Genomic DNA, 18,824 nt, shown 5'->3' on the forward strand with positions numbered 1-18,824 from the left:
CTGGAAGCGAAAGCTAGCCAGAAACCTGTATACTAATAGAGTGATAAGACAATGCTTTGACTTCAAAACGGCCTTTTCCTACTCTATTCGAAGCTTTGAGCTTAGAAATGACAACGTGTTGCCTGAGTAAAATAAGTGGAAACATGCTACAAGAAAGCCAATTAGGTCGAGTAGAACTAAAGCGAAAGTTCCTCTTGCGTATCGGGACGCGAGGGGAGTGACGGAAACGCATGACGCAGAGGAAAGCAGAAAGAAGAAACCGAGAAACTATCACGCCATTTGGGCCTTGCGAATGTGGATAACCAGAGAAACATTTTACAACACGACATAGAGGTGACGTTGAATTCACGTGAGAGGTGCGGCGACTCTTGTTCCTGGGGAGCGTTAAGGGCGGTTGTACGCGCAGACGCTTTTATTTTGAATCCACTTATCTTGAGCATCGCGCCCATTAATAGTCACTAATCCAGTATAAATGCCTATCAAAGTAAGGATACGTTTAAGGTTGAGGTCCAAACCATGTTCTGAGGAGCGGAGAATTTGGCGGTGACCCCGTTCTAACAGCAGACGGACCCGCATGTTTGTTTTCCAACACCTAAGACTTGGACACCTTATCAGGCGCACACTGCGCTACGCCCTACATCATAGTATAAAAAGATACATAGCTGCGACGTGAGCGGCGTTATGTGTTACTTAGTATGTATTCGTTAGCTTTCGTTCTTGGCTCTTTCACTCTCGCTTGGCTCTTTCATCCGCACTTTTAAGACAGAATTTCCACTCTGACGCGATCTGCAATATGTCTTTGCTTCGACGATAAGCGTTTTATTTGTAAGCTAGCGTTTCAGCATTGCAGTTTCTGGCGCTCGCGGGCGCCAGAAATTTCTTGATCCTTGCCCTTAAAAATTCGCTGAAGGAGAGAGGAGGAGGAGACGGAGGAGAAAAACTACTTGAAAGGGCGACTAGTTATCCCGGTGTAGGACCCGGTTTGCTGCTAGTCACAGGGTGGCGAGGAGGGGGGGTCCAGGGGAAGACAGAGAGGGCAGGCGAAAAGGAGGGGAGGGGAGCGGGGACTCGGTCGGACACACTGTAGGCTCTTTGTGAGCACTACAGCCTTTCATCTAGGCTTGTGTCCTTCAGGAAACGTAGAAGGCCTTTTTCAACCTCTGCGAAGTCGATGGTAGGAATCGATGTCCTAAGATGGTTTCAGTTGTGAACGGTTGATTGTCCAATCGGATAATTAAGGCGGCCAACACGCGTCTTACCGATGAGTAGGGGAGGCAACAACAAAGCACATGCCCAACTGTCTCTTCAAGCCCCAGGCGTCGCAGCGGGCGCTACTGCAGCCATCGCGATGAGCAAGGCGTAGGATTTCGAGAAAGCCGCTCCCGACCATAGTCTACAAAGGAAGGTAGACTGTGATTAAATTTGAGACAACAACAAACGAACATTTATTGAAAGGGATGGTTTAAGGCCGCATGGGGAAGAGGAGGGAGAGGAGATGAAGACACCAATATACAACCCAAACAGACAGCCCAAACGGAAGATGGCACCGGAATAGAAGGTCCTAGTTGTGGAGGCGCGAATGTACAAAGTCCGGTGTATTCTTTAAAGTGACCACACATGAGCGTGGATATTTGCTGACAAAGTCTTACGTACTATAGCAAGTGGAGGAGTTATCAAGAGGTCGATTGAAGGCAAGCGGAAACAAAATCACTCACACACGGTAGGTTGTGTCCGCACTGTGGGTGCTCTTGCGCGCGCAGCTTGAGGTGGGTAGGTTCATACCTGTTCACGTATCACATTGTACTACTGCCTGTCTCGAAATACTGAAAACTACGTTTATATTTCAACTATTGTATATTCTAGCACACGGTTGATGTCGGGCAACATTCCTTGATATTCTTCCCCGGAAAGTTGTGTACCGCGAAGTTAAGAAAAACCGTCTAAAGAAGAAAGTTCTATGGCTACGTTTTACTGCTTTTGTTGGTGAAGTGGATATATTTAGTGCTGTAGGGACTTGACCCCGCACCCTCCACCAAAATATTACGGGGTGGCTTGGCAGATGTGAGGCAAACGATGCGATGGGGAGAAGCGATATATTTACATTATTTACAAGCGGCCATGGCAGACTTTTATCAGTCTGCTCGCCCGCCTTTTTCTCGTTGTCTTCGATGGTGGGCTATGTCCCCATGGTGCATTGTCCACCGGTCCAGTGACACTAGCACCAGTAATACTCTGAAGGTTATTCCTGATGGTGTAACACCCAAGGTAAATAAAAACAAGGTTACGTTTGTTGTTTCGACCTTGAACATTTTCGTCAGATACGTCACTGTAGCATCGGCTTTGCATGAATGTGTGCCGTGAAGCAAATGTTGACCTATCATCAGTGTAGAACATCCACCTCCCAGTATTTACGTCATTCTGGCATAAAACTACCAAAGCCCCTTTCTTAAGAGAAAAATAGGTTATACAGTGAGCTTTCTCCAGTGAAACCTAAACCCAGGTAAAAGTCCAAAATTCAAACTGCTTCGCTTGTATCATAATACCGCAATCAGACAGACGTCGGCTTCATAACGCGTGGGACCCAAGCTTGATTCCGATCACTCGAAACTTTGTTTTCTTGGGTCGCTTGATGGGCCTTTTAAAGGGAAATGTAAAGTTGGTTTTCATGTAGTGCGTTTTGCACGACGATCGACGCCGTCACCGAGGCATACATAGTGTAATTTTTTATGTCCGCAAATAAAAAAATACAAAGAAATTGCCGAGTGCACGCAAGTAAGCGTGGGCCTTGCGGCGACAGTCCAGCAGTTACAAAACCAAGAAAATGCCGAGCGCTCATGTGTGCGTGCCTCGCGGTGACCCCCCAGCGTCCCCTGCGCACGTTCGTCAAGACAAGCATAGCCCCTTAGGAACATTGGCCACTATTGCCAGAAAAATACTCCAGCGTTCGCCGTAATTGTGGCAACACTTGGTCGGAACGAGGAAGACATTCAGAGCGTACGTCCCTCTATGGTGCTGTCTAAGTATTATCACTTCCAAAAGAATGAAAGAAGCTCACACTTATAGCAACAATGATGGAGGAAAGGTTGTTCCGGCAGCAAAGAAGATGCAAATCGGCTGCAATAGTGCACTTAAACCTTCGTGATGGTCGTGAAGGTTGCGGAGAGCTTCACTACTTTTTACGTTTACGGGTTAGTGTGAGCTTCCTTTATTTTTGTATTGGGTTTTACATGTACTACGGTAGAAAAAGATTGCGTGTGAGCTACTGAGATTCAGTAAGCATGCTGAAGTAATCTTCAAACTTTAACCGGTGCCAACCTACAGAATATGAGTAGAACAAAACGACCAATGGTGATATTAATACAACTAGCTATAGACTCGTCACGTCCCGTCTATTGTAGCGATTCGTTTGTTTTAATAACAGTGCCTAATGTGGAATGGAAATCTGGACCTTTGTGTTTCTCTCTCGGAACGTTTTTAGTAACATGTGCACAGTTTTTTCACAGTTAATGTACAAACAAGTTGGTGCGCGGTTGCTCACAAAATACAGCGCTATACTTTAACACGCACAGTAAACAGGACAACGAAATGCGCTGTTGCTTGTGTTGCTTACGGTACGTATTCATGGTTAGCTCTATATTTGGTGATTAGAAGTGTTGTACATGATAACAGAGAATAAAACGCCCTTACTGTCGCCCATTTTGCAAGCTCTTCGTTTCCCATTTTTTGTTGCAGATATGTAGCTGAAAACCCGCACATCGCGTTTATGTTGAACGCAACAAGCGTTCTGCGAATCTCTAGCCGCATATTCACAGCCCCACGGGGTTAACTCCGCTCAGCCAAGTGGGGAGATCAAAGAGTTTTTCAACTCACGCTTTCTCCATTGACAGCTCGCGCCACTAAGAACGCGAAAAAATAGTCAACCAAAGAAAGCACGACAACGGTTCACACACAAAAGAATCAAAGATCAGACGAGAAAGTTTGCCGGCAAAGTTTGACCCTCGCGATGCACCATATCCGGGCGATGTAGCGCTACGAACTTCGCGACAACAAAGAGATGCCGCTCTGCGACGTATTTTCCGTCGTTGTACCCTTCACGCTCGATTTGACAGCGTTCCGCGTTTTTGAGCCGGCTGCCCGACACGAGCCGACGCGATCACGTTGAGAAAAAGCACCTCGAAATAAAGTAAAAATAAATGTCTAGGCGTGTTAGCATCGTAGAACATGCCGAGCATGACACTAAATAGCAGGCACCCTGGTTAACATAGGCAGTATCCAGGCGCAAACTTTTCCTCTGGATTTTTGGCCCGTTTCCAAAAACAACGGGGACAGCGTTAGAACCCTGGGGTACGCCGTTGTCGGCCGCGTCGCGAGGAAACGCCTGGCCCCATTAGGCCGGCTTTCGATAAAGTCATCACTCAGCGTAAACTTCGGCGCAGGCGCCACGTTTACTTCTTCTTCGTCGTCGTCATTGACGTCATCATTGTGTCATAACACGTGGTAGCTTCGTCCCTCTTTTCGACACCGCGAAAATTGATGGTGGTGCAAGCATGCTGGCGGAACCTGGAAGTTGTGAATGGAGCGCGTCCCGGTTAATTGGCCGTCATTCGCCGGAAGTTTTAATCAGCGGTAAACTTGCTTAATGATTTCATGGCACCGCGAACACGCGTCGGTGCATGGCTTCATTACACATTTTACTGCGTCAGCACAGGTTGTGTCATTTTGCATGTACCCGGCGTCGATGTTGTTGTAAGAGGTTTGAAGCGTTGAGAACGTAGTAGCGGGGAAGGGGAAAGAAGTGAAGGGTTGGTTCGAGAAAAGGATAAGTGAAGAGAAATAAGTTCCTCTATAAAATTTTATAGCTCTACCGGCATCGAACCGTTATCGCTGGTCCAGTCGCATCAATAGGAGGGGTCACTCGTCGATTGTTCTTCAACGCCGCTTGCCTGCGGCTGCCATGCCTCCGCTTCGAAGCTCGTCACTACTGTATCACCGCTAGAAAAAAGTATCGTTAAATCGTACGCTCTTTTGCGAGTTCGATAAAATACGGGCACAGTGCAGTCAACGGGCATAGTGCAGTCAATTTCTCAACTTCCGTCCTTAAAACAAGTAAAGTGTTGAGCAAACATTAGACGAATGCTTAACTCCCTGTTTTCTTCTACGACCTCATTACGTGCATTGTTAAACAAATGATGTGTTAAAAATTGCCGAATCTCTCGCTGTATCCTGCTCCTCTATTTGCAGGCGTATATTACGAGCACGCACTGAGCAGAACAAAGAGCCGAATATCACTGCTTGCTACCATCCTCAACCTACAAAACCTGTGCGCGAACCAACAGTAACATCATATTACAACAAAACTGTTGAGAATAAAAAGTTTTAATGTTTAATTATGCATAAATAAAAGTGCAGTGCAAGCCAGTGTGAAGACACAGATCATGCGTTTATTCGACTGTCAGCGTTCTTTACGTCTTGTGCAAGAACTAAGCAGCAAGGGTTTTCTTGTGCGGTTTGAATGGATTTCATCCCATGTTGGCTTCAAGGACAATTAGACCGCTGATCAGATGGCACGGAGTGCGCTGCAATTTTCACCGATGGTTAAAGTTTCCCCCAATCACTGGAACGACTCCAGGCGAACAGTGGGTGGACATTTCAAGTCCTTGGGAAATCCCTGTCACCAGCCTTGCGTCACAAAGGGACTAACAAGATTGGAGGCAACAATGCTTTACCGCATCCGAACGGGCTCAGCGAAGACCACAGCATGGCTATTCAAGGTGGGCCTCATGCTATGGCCTCTGTGTTCGTCATGTGCAGTCATATGGGATGTACAGCACTACGTAATGTGTTGCCCAGAGCATGATGCCGACCGGACTGCAATGCTCTCGCGATTCGAAAGCTGGCTGCTCCACACAGAACTCTGGACCACATCGTCTTTCCATGGGGACATTGAATGCTGCGCAGAGACGTGTCGCGCTTTTTCCTAAGCTTCCTTCAGGAGACGGAACTGGAAAACTCGTGGTGAAAGGACACTAGCATTGGCTAATTAGGAGGAGATTCGGCGGAGGAACTGACGGCATATCCAGCCAGGCTAACCCCGCCTGATCCCACACAACAACCACCACCACCGCCGCCACCACCTGCCGTCGAAAACAAATAAACTAATCCTGTAACTTATATTTAACAGTTATAGTATAGACTAGATGGCTCAAAATTGAGTAGTGCGAGCCTTTAAAAAACATTGCTCAGGTTTAACACTTCTACACCTATTTACCACCAGCAAAACGACTATGCCCCCAGTGTTTTCGCAAAGTTTGATTTTGCTTCCCTTATTTCTCGAGCCATATATATCGGATAATCAGATTTATTCTTCCTGTTGCACTAAATGATGCACACACAAGCAGCGAACCAGCATGCAGTCGATGGCGAGACTGATGGGCCAAGCGCTCGGGAAGCAGCCGGTAACCCAGCCTATTTCGGGTGCGTGCAACGCAAGTTTCTGTAGTCTTAGTCCCAGTAACATGGTCAGCTCAGTGTTTTTATATCGGTCGTACTTTGCCAAGTAACATAGTTCCCTTCCACTGAACCACCCGCACAGACAACGCAGCAGCCGACGGGTGATAAGGCTGCGGTAAAGCAGCCGTTTCACTCTCACGTAGTCACGAGGTACCGCAGAGGGGTAGCTCAAGGGAAGGACCTAAACACGCGCAGCTTGTGCGCTGGCGGCTGAAGGTCATTGCGACGCAATGAATGTCTTTAAAAGATGTAGGGTAGTAATGATTTCGCTCTAAAACCAAAGTTCTCCCATAATGGTCATCGGTGTTACGCACCCAAACGTGAGAAGTTCCGCTCAGGTACCATTGGAGAAAGTTCTCCGTTCAGCAGGTCAGTCCTCCGCTTGCATGCTACCCAGTTGTTATACTTCACGCATTGATGAACGGTAACATTCATTCTGTCCCTAAATAACAGCAGAACTAGTACACGTGTCCTCTATTAAGGCGTAAGCCCTATATGTCTTATCAAACACGAAAAGTGGCCATCATCATCTTGGGCGGCCACATGAATGGTACAAAAAGTTACGTCACCCTTTTCAGCGGGAGGTGTGCAGAGGGGCATAGACGCCGTTGCTCAGCCATTACATATGCTCATTGGTGCTCGGCGTTCGGGTGTTTTTCAGTGATAGCACAGCGCGGGCGCCGTAGTGTTTACTGCGAATTGGAGGAGCACATTGGTGCTCCGCTTCCAATGACCTGCTGGCTCGTTAATACACGTAAATACACGTCTCGGCCGTCCCATTAATACACGTAGTTACACATAATCACTCTTAAGCATCTTCTCTACTAAATTTCTAAAGAGAAGCTTTCTATGCTCCACTTTCACCGTTGATCGTAACACCAAAACGCACTGCAGGAAAGCAATCTTTACACAAAGACAGGGCACATGGTGAAGAAGAAGATCAAGATGATAAGGAAACGCGAAGCGCTTAAAAAACGCTTGCCGTGGTTGGAATCGAACCTGGGTCTCTTTCGTTATGAAGTCGATGTCTATCATTGTGCCATTCCGACTAGGTCGAAGCAGTTTGTACTTGGACTTAGACTTTGACTCAGGTCACATGAGAGAAAGCTGCACTTCCGTAACTTATAACATCACAGCATAGGTGAGGCTATACTGAGAACGTTTTATTGAACACAGACAAAAAAACATTCCCTCACTTGAACAGAATTGTCCGCTCTCATGTAGTGTTCGGCAAAATTCTCCCAATTAGGCAGAGCCCCTTGTCGTTCAATGAAGATGAATAGCCTGATAACGATGATGGCTTAAACTGCATATTTCAGCCACAAATATGATTTCGGCGAACCAAGTTGAGTGTTTTTAAGATAGCCTTCACAAGCTACAAATGAAGGAGGGCTGACGGACATGCTTTTCCTGAATAAAGGCAATCAATGGCTTTTAATTGAAACTTGAGTTTATCTTAATGGTGAATGAGTCAGGGTATATTTAGTTATTAGTGGGACTTAACGGTTGCTGAGGGTATTGAATAATAATTAAGGTGACAACGCTGCAGATGCGAGGTAAAGCGTGAACACGACCGATTTCTGCTCAAGGAAACAAGCTTCATTAAATATGAAAGATCCCTCCCATATGCCTGGTGGCTAAGCTCCTGCTAAGCTTATGGTGATGGCTTTCCAAAGCGGAACGCTTGGCTTACGAATACCAATTAGGTCCTGAGCCATCAAAGAGCTGACAAGTTCACTTTAATAGTCTCCATCGATTCTTGAAATGTTTCGTCCCAGACAGTACGTATAAATTTATGGCAAGAGCAACCGAGTGAGCCAGAAGGCGAGGTTGAGTCTTAAGGTAGACAAATTCGAAATTAGCTGTCTTCAGTGACGTACAGGGAATTCAATTCTGCGTACGTCACTGAAACTCAATTTTATTAATGAAAAAAATTGGATTTTCTTTTTGATGCAAGCAGTGAAAGAATACATTCAGGGTATAGCACGAAGTTTAGGTATATTACACAACTACCCGATGATTCACAAAAACCCTTTCAGGGCTGCTACTCCGTCCGCTACATTTACAGCGCCGTATAAAACCTAGTCTGTCGCGATGTAGCTATTTCCCAGCGAACAAAAGTGTCCCGTGGGGCTAGCCTAAATGGCGTTCTCGAGAGGCAGTCAAAGCAGGAAGAGCCTCTCGGTTCATGGCTTTTTAGAGTGGTTCGCAACGCGACAGCTACAGGAACGTCACAGAACCGAAAAGAGCTCATGCGCCGATCAATCAAACGCCGGACGGCCCCGGGACGTCATGTAGAAAGCAGCAATGCTTACCCAGGCTTCAGTGTTGCGTGCGGCCCTGTTACGACCGGTGACAATCTAACGATTTTTGCGTGCTCTCACCGGGTACTCTGCTCTTGTTGGCGTTGTGGGGAAACACGGGCGATTTCGTATTCGAGAAGGTGTCAAATATCTTTGCGGGCGTGTCGCGGATGTCGTGCGTAGTTAAACGGCAGGCGGTTAAGAATTGAAGGATAGTGTGACGGCACAGAGGAAACTGTAAAAATAACAAGATTGCACCCAGTTTCACACAGCGTGAAGTAGTAGTACCAGTAGTAGTTACTTTATTTATTCCAAAAGTTGTGGGGATTGCACCACGAGTTGTTCAGTCAGTCATCTAGGCAGCGGGGCTCCCGTTATTTTGGGAGCTCGGTGTCTTCAGTCAACTGGACGAGGGCTTCTTGCACGAGGGGAGCTCGGCTAGAGATGAAAGCCTCTCACTCTGGTAAGAATTATATGTTATAAAGGATGGGATGATTTCTTCTACGTGGTGAGGGTATTTCTGGACATGACCAAATGGTGGGGCGAAGTGATGATTGTTCCACAGAGCAGAAGGGGAAGCGGCATTATATTCGCCAGGATATATGACGGGCACGAGATGTGCAGTGTTGAAAACACCTGCAAATGACTGGTGCACGGGTTTCCGTCCGAGCGTACAGCGCAAGACATAATTGAAAACATCGTGAACTCAGCTAACCCCGTGGAAATACACGCCAGGCCTATGGGGACAACAAACAGGGCTCTTATCGCATTTGACGAGCCCAAAATCCCCCTCCTTATATACAACGGAAGCGCGAAATTTCGCTGATACATAAACAAGCAAAAATAGGAAGCATGCCTGGCCTGCGGTGTAGTGGGGAATAGGGCTGATTTCGTCGGAATCCGACACCCAGCCGCTGCCAGGGATGTATGCAGCACACCTCGGAAGACAGCCCACAACCATGCACGCCTAAATGCCCGCTCTGGAAGGGAGACCACCTTTTTGGAGACAAAAGCTGGAGGTGACACTTCAAGCAACCGTCTTTTCCAAGCAACCCATCCGACAGCCAGACACCAAGGCAAGACGGTGCCCAGCATTCATCAGCGCCCTGTGGGAAGACAACACCGCCTGGCTTCCGCAAGCAGAGGGCCGCTGCTTATCGACCTGCTAGCAATGGGGAGCAACCTGGCGCTACCTGTGCACAGGGCCCTGCGTACGGATTCAAGCATCTCACCCAGAAGAGCAGCAACCCACCATCCACAAAGATGAGATGGTAGCTCCCTAAACATCACCACTATCATCACATAGCGAGGTATCTGTACTCAAACAACTCCTATTGAACACCCCGGAAGAAACCGAAAAGATTAGCGCCAAGGCAGCTGAAATACATAAACAGATAGCCACACTCACCAATGAAAACGCGCGCGACACCAATGGCCCCATAGAGAGCGATACCAACTCCCTCATTGAAAGTGAAGTCGCCCTTGCATCACATTCCCTCTGCAGTGCCCCGAAAGAGGAATTGGACTGTAGCTCCTTCTACGTCACGAAAGTTGGAAAGTAGAATTCAGAGTGCGAAATTTGCTGAAACAGCAGATCGGTGGGTTGTCTTTAACAAGATTCTGTTTACCTATGACTTCTTTGTTGTGCGTAATGTTTGAATCGTCTTAGGGGCTAATGTTCATATTTTTTTTGGATAGTTCCGGTAAAACTACACTTGCAGCCGTTTTCTGTAACCATACTCGCTCCGCAAACGGACATATATGGGAAGCAAACAGTAATACTGTAACGTTTACAACTTCACTACGGACAACAAGTAAATGAACCTCGTCATATAGGTAGAGTCGGCCTACCGGCTAATTGCCGTATAATTTGTTGTGGGATACTTTTGATAACACAAGAGTTAGAGGTGTTTACTGTTTTATACTTCCTGCGCTGATGGTCATGCTTCACTGCACAACACACATTGCGAGAAAGCCAGTACAAAGACCAAACTTACACAGGACTCCTTAAAGTCGGTTTCACCTCTAAGCGCAAACTAATTGCTGATGAGATATTTTCCGAGAGCCTATATACACATTCTATGCGAAAATATGAATGCCTTATGAACTTTTTAAATTTTTATATAATTGTTTGTCGATATTGAGCTTTGCTGCGCGGAGAAACCAAGTTCAGAGATAGTCTGACACAGTATAAGCATATACTGTCGTCAAGGTCAACAGCAGAATAGCTCTGCTGTTAAAAAATGAAGGCACAAACTGAAAAAAAAAAATGATCACGCCTGTCCAAAGTCTGGTAGAAGTTACCCGAGGGAGGATGAGAACGTGAAGAGGAACTAGAGTAAGAACGAGAAAAATTAGAGGACGAAGACGAAGAAAGATAATTAACATTACGCAAGCCACGGTAAAAAAAAAACTTTACCTTGCCACTTCGCAATGCGCGCTTGCCGCTTTGGGAAATTTTTGCCAAGATATTGTCCTTAATGCGGCCATGCTGCTTCTATGCATGAGAACGTCGACTGCCACATAGCGTGCACTGTAAAATAGCCGTTGCTGAATACAACATGCTGACGTATACTTCAAACAGCATATCAAGGCAATTGCGAAACCTGTCGCCAAAAAAGGAAGCAGTAAAATGAACCCAAAGTTCCGAAGTTGTTTGTGAGAAGGATGTCGCACATACCGAAAGAGGTAAAAGTGACGCAAGCGCAACCTTTTTTGAGATCACCAGCTAAGCATCCATTAGTGCAATGAAACTTCGCTGCTGCTATTTAACCCTCTTTTGAGTATTTAATTCAAATATAGCAACCTAAATGCTCCCTACGCAAAATAAAACAAAAACGCATACGGATAAGTTTTAAAGCGAATCTTTTTACGCCTCTGTTATGGCGACGTTGCCCGAAAACGCGCAACCGGAAATCCAACATTGCCTGACAAAGGTGGTGATTGTTGGTGAAGTGAAAAGTGGTTGAAACGCGAACGTTCCCTGGTCGGAACCAATGCCTTCAAACTCCAAAGTCACAGTCAAAAATTCAAATCGCTACGTCCAAAACGCATGGCAGTAAAGCCAACTTGCACAACGGGTTTGCACAAAAGCACATCAAGCATCTCAAGAAAGCCACGCTTCCTGTTGTCGTAATCGAACCTGGGTCCATCGCGTTAAGCAGCCGACCTCTATCCGATTCCGTCAACTGGCCCGTTCGAAGTCATTTAGGTTTTGGACTTTGACCTTGACTGAGGTTGCGCGGGAGAAAGCTTCATGTTTTAACCATCATTCTCTTAAGAAAGGGGCTTGGATTTTTATAAGCTGGCGACATGGTACAGGAACACATTTTCGAGCGGCGTTGTGAATAGATCCCGCCTCCGTCCTCCCTTAGTTGGCAAAGAAGTGTCTACCAGACGCCCCGCTTCTTCATTACGAAAAATCCCCTCTCTTCCTCCGGAACTTCCGGTGTAATCAAGCGCAGTGGTGAAGCGAGGTCAGTGACCGCGGGCAAAGGCGACTCGACTTTTTTGCACATTAGGCATCGCCAGAAAGGGCTACGTGTAGGCTTAGAAAGAAGACGCCAGGCCGACGCAGGGTAAATGAAGACGACCCCCAGTGAAATAGAGTAGGCGCTGCTCGCCGCATGCTTAAATGGATAGACGGCCAATTTTTGTTCACTGCATCTCTTCTAGCTCATATGAAAGCCAGGGTTTTATATGGAGTAGTGAGTAAACCACGATACATTTCCAAAGAAATTGCAGCAAATAATTAAAAATCGACAATACACTTTTAAAGTGTGGAAGCGGGCGCCATATGTAGTGTCTTAACTTGACACTACCGTACGCACGCAAAGAGCTCCGTCGGTTTCAATGCGTGATTCAAAAACCGCATAATGAAGTAGGAAAGATTAGGTTTGATTATTTTGTATCTGGGGACAAGTTTTTAAACACCTCTTTCCATTTGAAGCAGCCTGAAAAGCATGTTGTTGCGCTGCTGACTGTTCTGGCTGCCAATATTCTTAACGCTAATAGAGCTAACAATTTTCCTTTCAAACTTTCAAGGGCTCTATCAGCGAAGCCTTTTTGGTACAAGATGTTCTAAATGATACCCTTTCCTTTGGGATAGAAAGAATGTACTCCAAAAAAATTCGGTTTCCTGTCCCTCCAATGCATGGAGATGTGGCTGGCGCTTAATGATAGCAGGGAAGACGCCCTCACCTAGTCGTAGGAAATATGAGGCAAGCGTAAGCTGCGGTGGAATATTTATCAACAAATACAAATAAATTGCTTACTCATGTTGGTCATTAGTCATGTCGCAATGCATGATGAGTGAGTACAACTTAAAAATTGGTCTTTCTGTTATTGTTCCGTGCTACCGCAGTGATCATTGGTCAGTTCGCATCACGTGAGATTTGTTTACACTTCGACGATTCATAAGCGCCTCCATTTTGTGGTTTATGCGTTTCCTGTCGGTCAACTGCGGTAGTGTCAGCTTTTCCTCCCCGCTATGCGGCTGCGCGCGACTGGCGTCGTTCCGAATGCGAATCAAGGATAACGCGCTTCGCGGCATTTCCGATGCTCAAGTGTGTCTGAAGATGCCGCCTTACTGCGTATTCGGCAGTGTTGTTTACAAATGACCTCGACCCACTTGGCAGTGAGGCCACAGATGCAGCAATCTGGCAACGCTGATAAACTACAAAATGGCCGCCGTTGCTCACTTGCATACTTCAGTGACGGTACTCTATATCTTATCTAGTGATACTACTCGGCACCAGTGAAGCAACCCCATTATCGTGGACGTGGCTCTTACTAAAGTTTTATAGGAGTTATCAATTGCATTGGGGTGATAAAAAAAACTGGCCGCGTATCTCCGTAATTCGCTGCAAATATCGCGGAGAGATGATAGGCGTCTGCCACCAATGCCACGCAAATGCCACTCTTCTCTTTTCCGTCCACCTGTCCCGCTCTTGCCCTCCCGTTTCGCTCCTCCCGCGATAGAAACAGTGGATGCTTGCTCGAGTCAATTCAATTTGCCGCGTTCCACTGCGGGAGTCATTTACTGGAAGATTTAGTTACTGCTGAACTTGGAACACTGCCACAAGGGTGCGCCTCGAACGCTTTTTGTATTTCGAGGTGTAACATTTTTTGTCATAGTTTATTTTTATTTGCTACTGCAGAAATCAAGCAATCATGTATTTTCATTAAATAAAAACGCAAATTTCGCTTTGTATTGGTGTCTTCCCTAAATTATGCCTACTACTTTTTTTTGCTCTACAATGCTTTCAAGTATGAGCATTGCCACCAATTTAGTAGTTTGGGAAAGTTCTGCCTATATACAGGGTGATCAAAGTTAAGTCGACAGGTCTTTTGAAAAATAGGCGGTTAGATTTACGCGAACACCACCTCTACAGTGAGGTTACGCGTCCAGGGGGACACATAGTTAGCAGGTAAATATTTATGTAGGTGGCCTAATTAATTAAAATTGAATAATTATCTTTTTAGTGGCGGCAGTAACCAGGCTTGTTTGTATTGGAAAGTTAGACGCAATCGTGCTTCTACGCAGTTTCAATTGGCACAATTTTTCCAGCGCATCCGTAGTCAGATATCAAACGGCGAAGTTTAATGGCCGTTCGCATGATTACGCATGCTAGAAGTCAAGACCGGCGCATAACTCCTCCCTTTTGTTCGGTGTTTCGATAGCGGCTCCGAGTACTGCAGATTGCGATAACGTCAGCCAAGAATGAATGGGTGCAAGTTATCACTTTTTTCTGTGCCTCCACCCCTTTGTCGAACTAAACACCATGCTCAGCAGGCACGTCACAAAACGGAGGAGCTTTGCGTTGGTGCAGACTATCTTGCACGCGTAGTCATGCGGACGGCAGTTAAACTTCGCCGTTTGATATCTCGGAGTACGGATGCGCTAGAAGAATTCTGCCAATTGAAATTGCGTAGAAACAGGATTGCGTCTAACTTTCCAATACAAGCATGCCTGATTGCTGCAGCCACTAAGAAGTTATTTAATCAATTTTCGTTAATTAAGCCTTCGGAATCAATAATTACCTCCTATTTATGTGTCCCCCTGGGCGCATAACCGCACTTTAGAGGTCCTCTTCCCGTACAATTAGGCGCCTAATTTAAAAAAAAACCTGTCGACTTAACTTTGATCACCCTGTATACTTTTTTCCAAGTGTTCTTGTAACTTCTGGTCGGGCGACTGTATGTAGGGTCAGGCAGACAAACAGACATACAGACAGACCAAAATTTTCTCGTTTAAGTAGCCATAGAAGCAGTGCCGTGTTTAGAAACTGGAATGACAGATTGTGCAAGTCACCGGCACTGGCAAAGCTTGGCGATCCTGCGGCTCCGTATCCAGCAATGAAAATAATTTTCTACGCAGTGGTCTTTACAAATCTATATCAATGACCACTCGGAAAGTGCGCGAATTTTTATATATATCTTTGTTATACTGAGTGAACATTCACTTGCTAATCAGTGGCGAAAGTATTTGCCTTCTGTATTGGCGAAAGTCCGAGCTACTTTCATTCAAACGAACGGCTCCACTCAATGAGCGATTTGGGGAGTACACGGTGAAGCTTTAGTCTCAGCTGCGTATACTATTTGCGTCAGGGGCGCAGTGGCAATTTATAACCATAATCTCTATGGAGGCAAATTAGTTTGTATCCATTAGGAAATTTCTGGCCTTTCTCTGATCACAATTCCTCAATTCAGCAGCCTTTGAATTAAGATAGAACTAGAAATGTAGGCGATATCACACTAAACGAAATGAGTGGGAACCTACCCATGCTCCACCGATTGTAGGAAAAGTAAACAGGGTGAAGGTTTTTCGGTGCAGCCGCCGTGATCCTTCAAAGTGCCACTCACTTTTTACAGTTTGAAAATTCTCCGCTTGCGAGAGCAACAGCGTCGAAGACAGATGCGACATCTGGCCTCCCTTACACAGCCACAACATTTCCTGTTTCTTGAAAGCTACTTCTTTTTCGGGAGAGGCTGGAAATTGCCGCTACTCGTTAATGTAAATTCTGAAGGAAAATTGACTAACGTAGCGTACCCTATAGATTGAGCACGGAACTCCGCCTTTCGATCCTCCTTCATTGTAGGGAGACATCTTCCCTCACGCAAGCTGGGGGCGATCTTCTGGTTGCTCCGCCTCCTCAAAAGAAAAGAACAACAGTCAAAGCGGCTGCCTAATGAACGCCATGAGCTGGAAGAGGAGCTTCGCTCATTAATCTCGACCCGGGGCAAGATATCTTGGAAGAGGCTGCTTTGGACACTCGCAACGCGAGCATGGTACATTTCACGAGTGGTCCACGCCGATAAACCGTCAGTGTCCGGACTGGACTTGTTTCTCATTACGAACCCTCGCAGCTTACTGTGCTGTGGTTTATTTCTCTCCACCACATTTGCCCGTGAATTTTTTTACGCACCGCCTCTGTCGTATTTGTTGCGAGGCATCAACGTCGCCCGTCGGGGCGAGAAAAAATGCCCTACAGCCTTGACAAATAGGTCGACAACCAGAAGATGACAAAAAAAAAACTCGCCATCAGGCCGAATATTAACGGTGTTCGCAGACCAAGAATATCAACTCATACATAGCGAGATCAATAAGAGCGTGCGTTGACGCTGTCGCATGCGTGGTGCATACTTGTTTCCTGGCAGAAACATCAATCTAATGTAGCTTGACGCAACACACTCTATAGTTTAAAAAGCATATATTGGCGAATATCGGGCAGCTTTTCTTGTTCAAGTTCCTGGCGGCGCCCGTTTTCATTAAAGCTGTTTTCAAGGGTACTTGCAAAACCAGTTACGAAATAACAAAAAGCTGGAAAACAAATCCAGTTTGGAAGGCCTTTCGCAAACTATAGCACTCGGGGCATGACCTGAACATGTGAATAACATTTACGCAAGTCAAATCTTTGCATAGCTGAGAAGTGCACAACTACATCACCTCACGTCAGAGGGTTCTTTGAACTAAATTTTTTCCTTGAATTGGTTTATACCGAAACAACTAGGAAAACCCTGGAATTTAGTGCGCCGAAATTAGGCGATATCATAGCAGAACAAACGTTGGTCAATAAAAGCACTTCTAAAGTTAGTTATCACGCTCGAAACCTGAATCGGACGCGCAGATGTCTCAGCCGACCCTCCAATAACGGGAAGACTGAGCGACGAAGCGCCGCCGAAGCAGCCGCTAAATCCTCGCCCAGTCACGTGGTACCGCAGGGGCGGGGCTCCCTGCGGTGTCTCTCCGCAGCGTATCACATGGCTGCTTCTTTCACCATATAGCTTCGCTCTACAATAATTAGTCTTTGAATAGAATACAACTCTTTGGTACAAATGACATATGGTCAGAAATTCTACGAGGTATTTGTCGGAATGTCCAGTATGCGCAGGGTTTTCATTTGCCAGTATTGGAGAGACGTTATCTAGTACAGTTGGTATTTTCCGGGAAGTTATAGTGTGCATTCCAGGTCGCCCTACCACCATTTAAAGTGTCAGTTAGCATTCAATCTTTCGTGTGTTTTATTTTAGTGGTAGGTTACACAGCGCTGCTCTGTGGATCAGCCCCCGGGCTAGCGCGGAGTTGCGGGGGGTTCGCACTTCCCTCAATATCTATCTTCTGCCCTGCGCTTTTGGTACGGTTTATGGTGAGCACACTTCAAGGAGAGGCTTGCCCCGCACGTGTTTGGGCAAAGCTGCTTGCATTCATGCCTGGGGTAGCTCTGAACTGCAGGACACCGGCTGAATGGCTGCCGGCGTTCTATGCGGTATCTGTTGCCTTTTTTAGGGACTTGTCACCAGTATGCCCACAGCAAATATTCTGGAAGAAAACGTTCTTGACATCATGGCCGTTCTTTTACTACCACTAATTCCCCCTTTCCGTAACAACAGAATGAGTGAGGCAAGTTAGGGCATAATGACCTCTTCCTTCTTACCTGGTCAGTTGCTAGATTTCCCTCGGCGCCTGGGATGGTGTGTTCACCCAACACGTGACAGACTCCAGAGCTGGGGTCTAAAGCAAAGTTGTAATAAGTTAGCAAATTGTGCGAGTTATTAAATGCTTGTGATGGTCAGCAAACAAAAACAAGAAGAGTACGAACGACTCAGTGCGCCTCAACTGGCCATTCCTACAAAATAACCAACATGTGGTCCAGTAATGCCACGTGGCAAGGATATTCTGGTGTGTTTTGCACGGCCGATTTCGAGGTCTAAGAGTCAGGCGATATATAAACGGAACGCACTGTCTTAGAGGCCGCTTTTCGTGCCTGTTCATATTGGCGGGTGCTTCTGCGCTTTGGCGAAAACGCTGTGAAGCGTTCGTCAGTGGCATCCGTCGCAGGGCTGTGTGGCCTATTTTAAAGTGCATGCACTGAAGTTCTCTCCTGCCTGGCGCTGGAGCATTTTTTTTTTTGGCGAGGAGTTCTGCAGACAGTGGTGATGTGGTTTTGTTTACGTACAGGAAGGGCGAATAGCCCGAGCTTTCAAATAATGTTGCACAGCTCATTTTCTGTTCTAAGATATTTTCCAATTCTTTTCGTACATAGCTATAAAATTACCAGTGTGGTTGTAGAATTATACAATAGCGTTCCCCCTACCGCACAAAGTTAACGTGATTGTGCGGACCGTTGTCCGTGTCTTTATATACCTATAGGCAATCTACCTGAATGTTGTGTGTCCTGTGTTTGTGGTGTAATTTTTTTGTGCATTGCCAAACAAACCTTTTAAAAAGATAGACAAACAGACAGACCGACTGAAGTTCTCGCTTTTTAGTAGCTCAAGAAAGAGTACCGTCTTTCACTTACTCACTCCTGTCGCTGGTGGCCATTAAGTGATTAGGAACATGGCGCTGATTATGACGATGCTGATTGGTTAAACGTAAAGTAAGGGGGTTTATTTCAAGCAAAGTGAGTGAGGGAAACACAGTGGTGAGTAAGAGGAAAAGGGTTGAAAGTTGGCGAGTTGGGCGCTTGTGCTCTCTTCGTGTGTTCTTGGCCCCGTTAATTCGCGCGC

This window comes from Haemaphysalis longicornis, unplaced genomic scaffold (assembly GCF_048455015.1).
Source record: "Haemaphysalis longicornis isolate Haplotype H1 unplaced genomic scaffold, Haemaphysalis longicornis Haplotype H1 scaffold_5, whole genome shotgun sequence".
NCBI classification, from domain to species: domain Eukaryota; kingdom Metazoa; phylum Arthropoda; class Arachnida; order Ixodida; family Ixodidae; genus Haemaphysalis; species Haemaphysalis longicornis.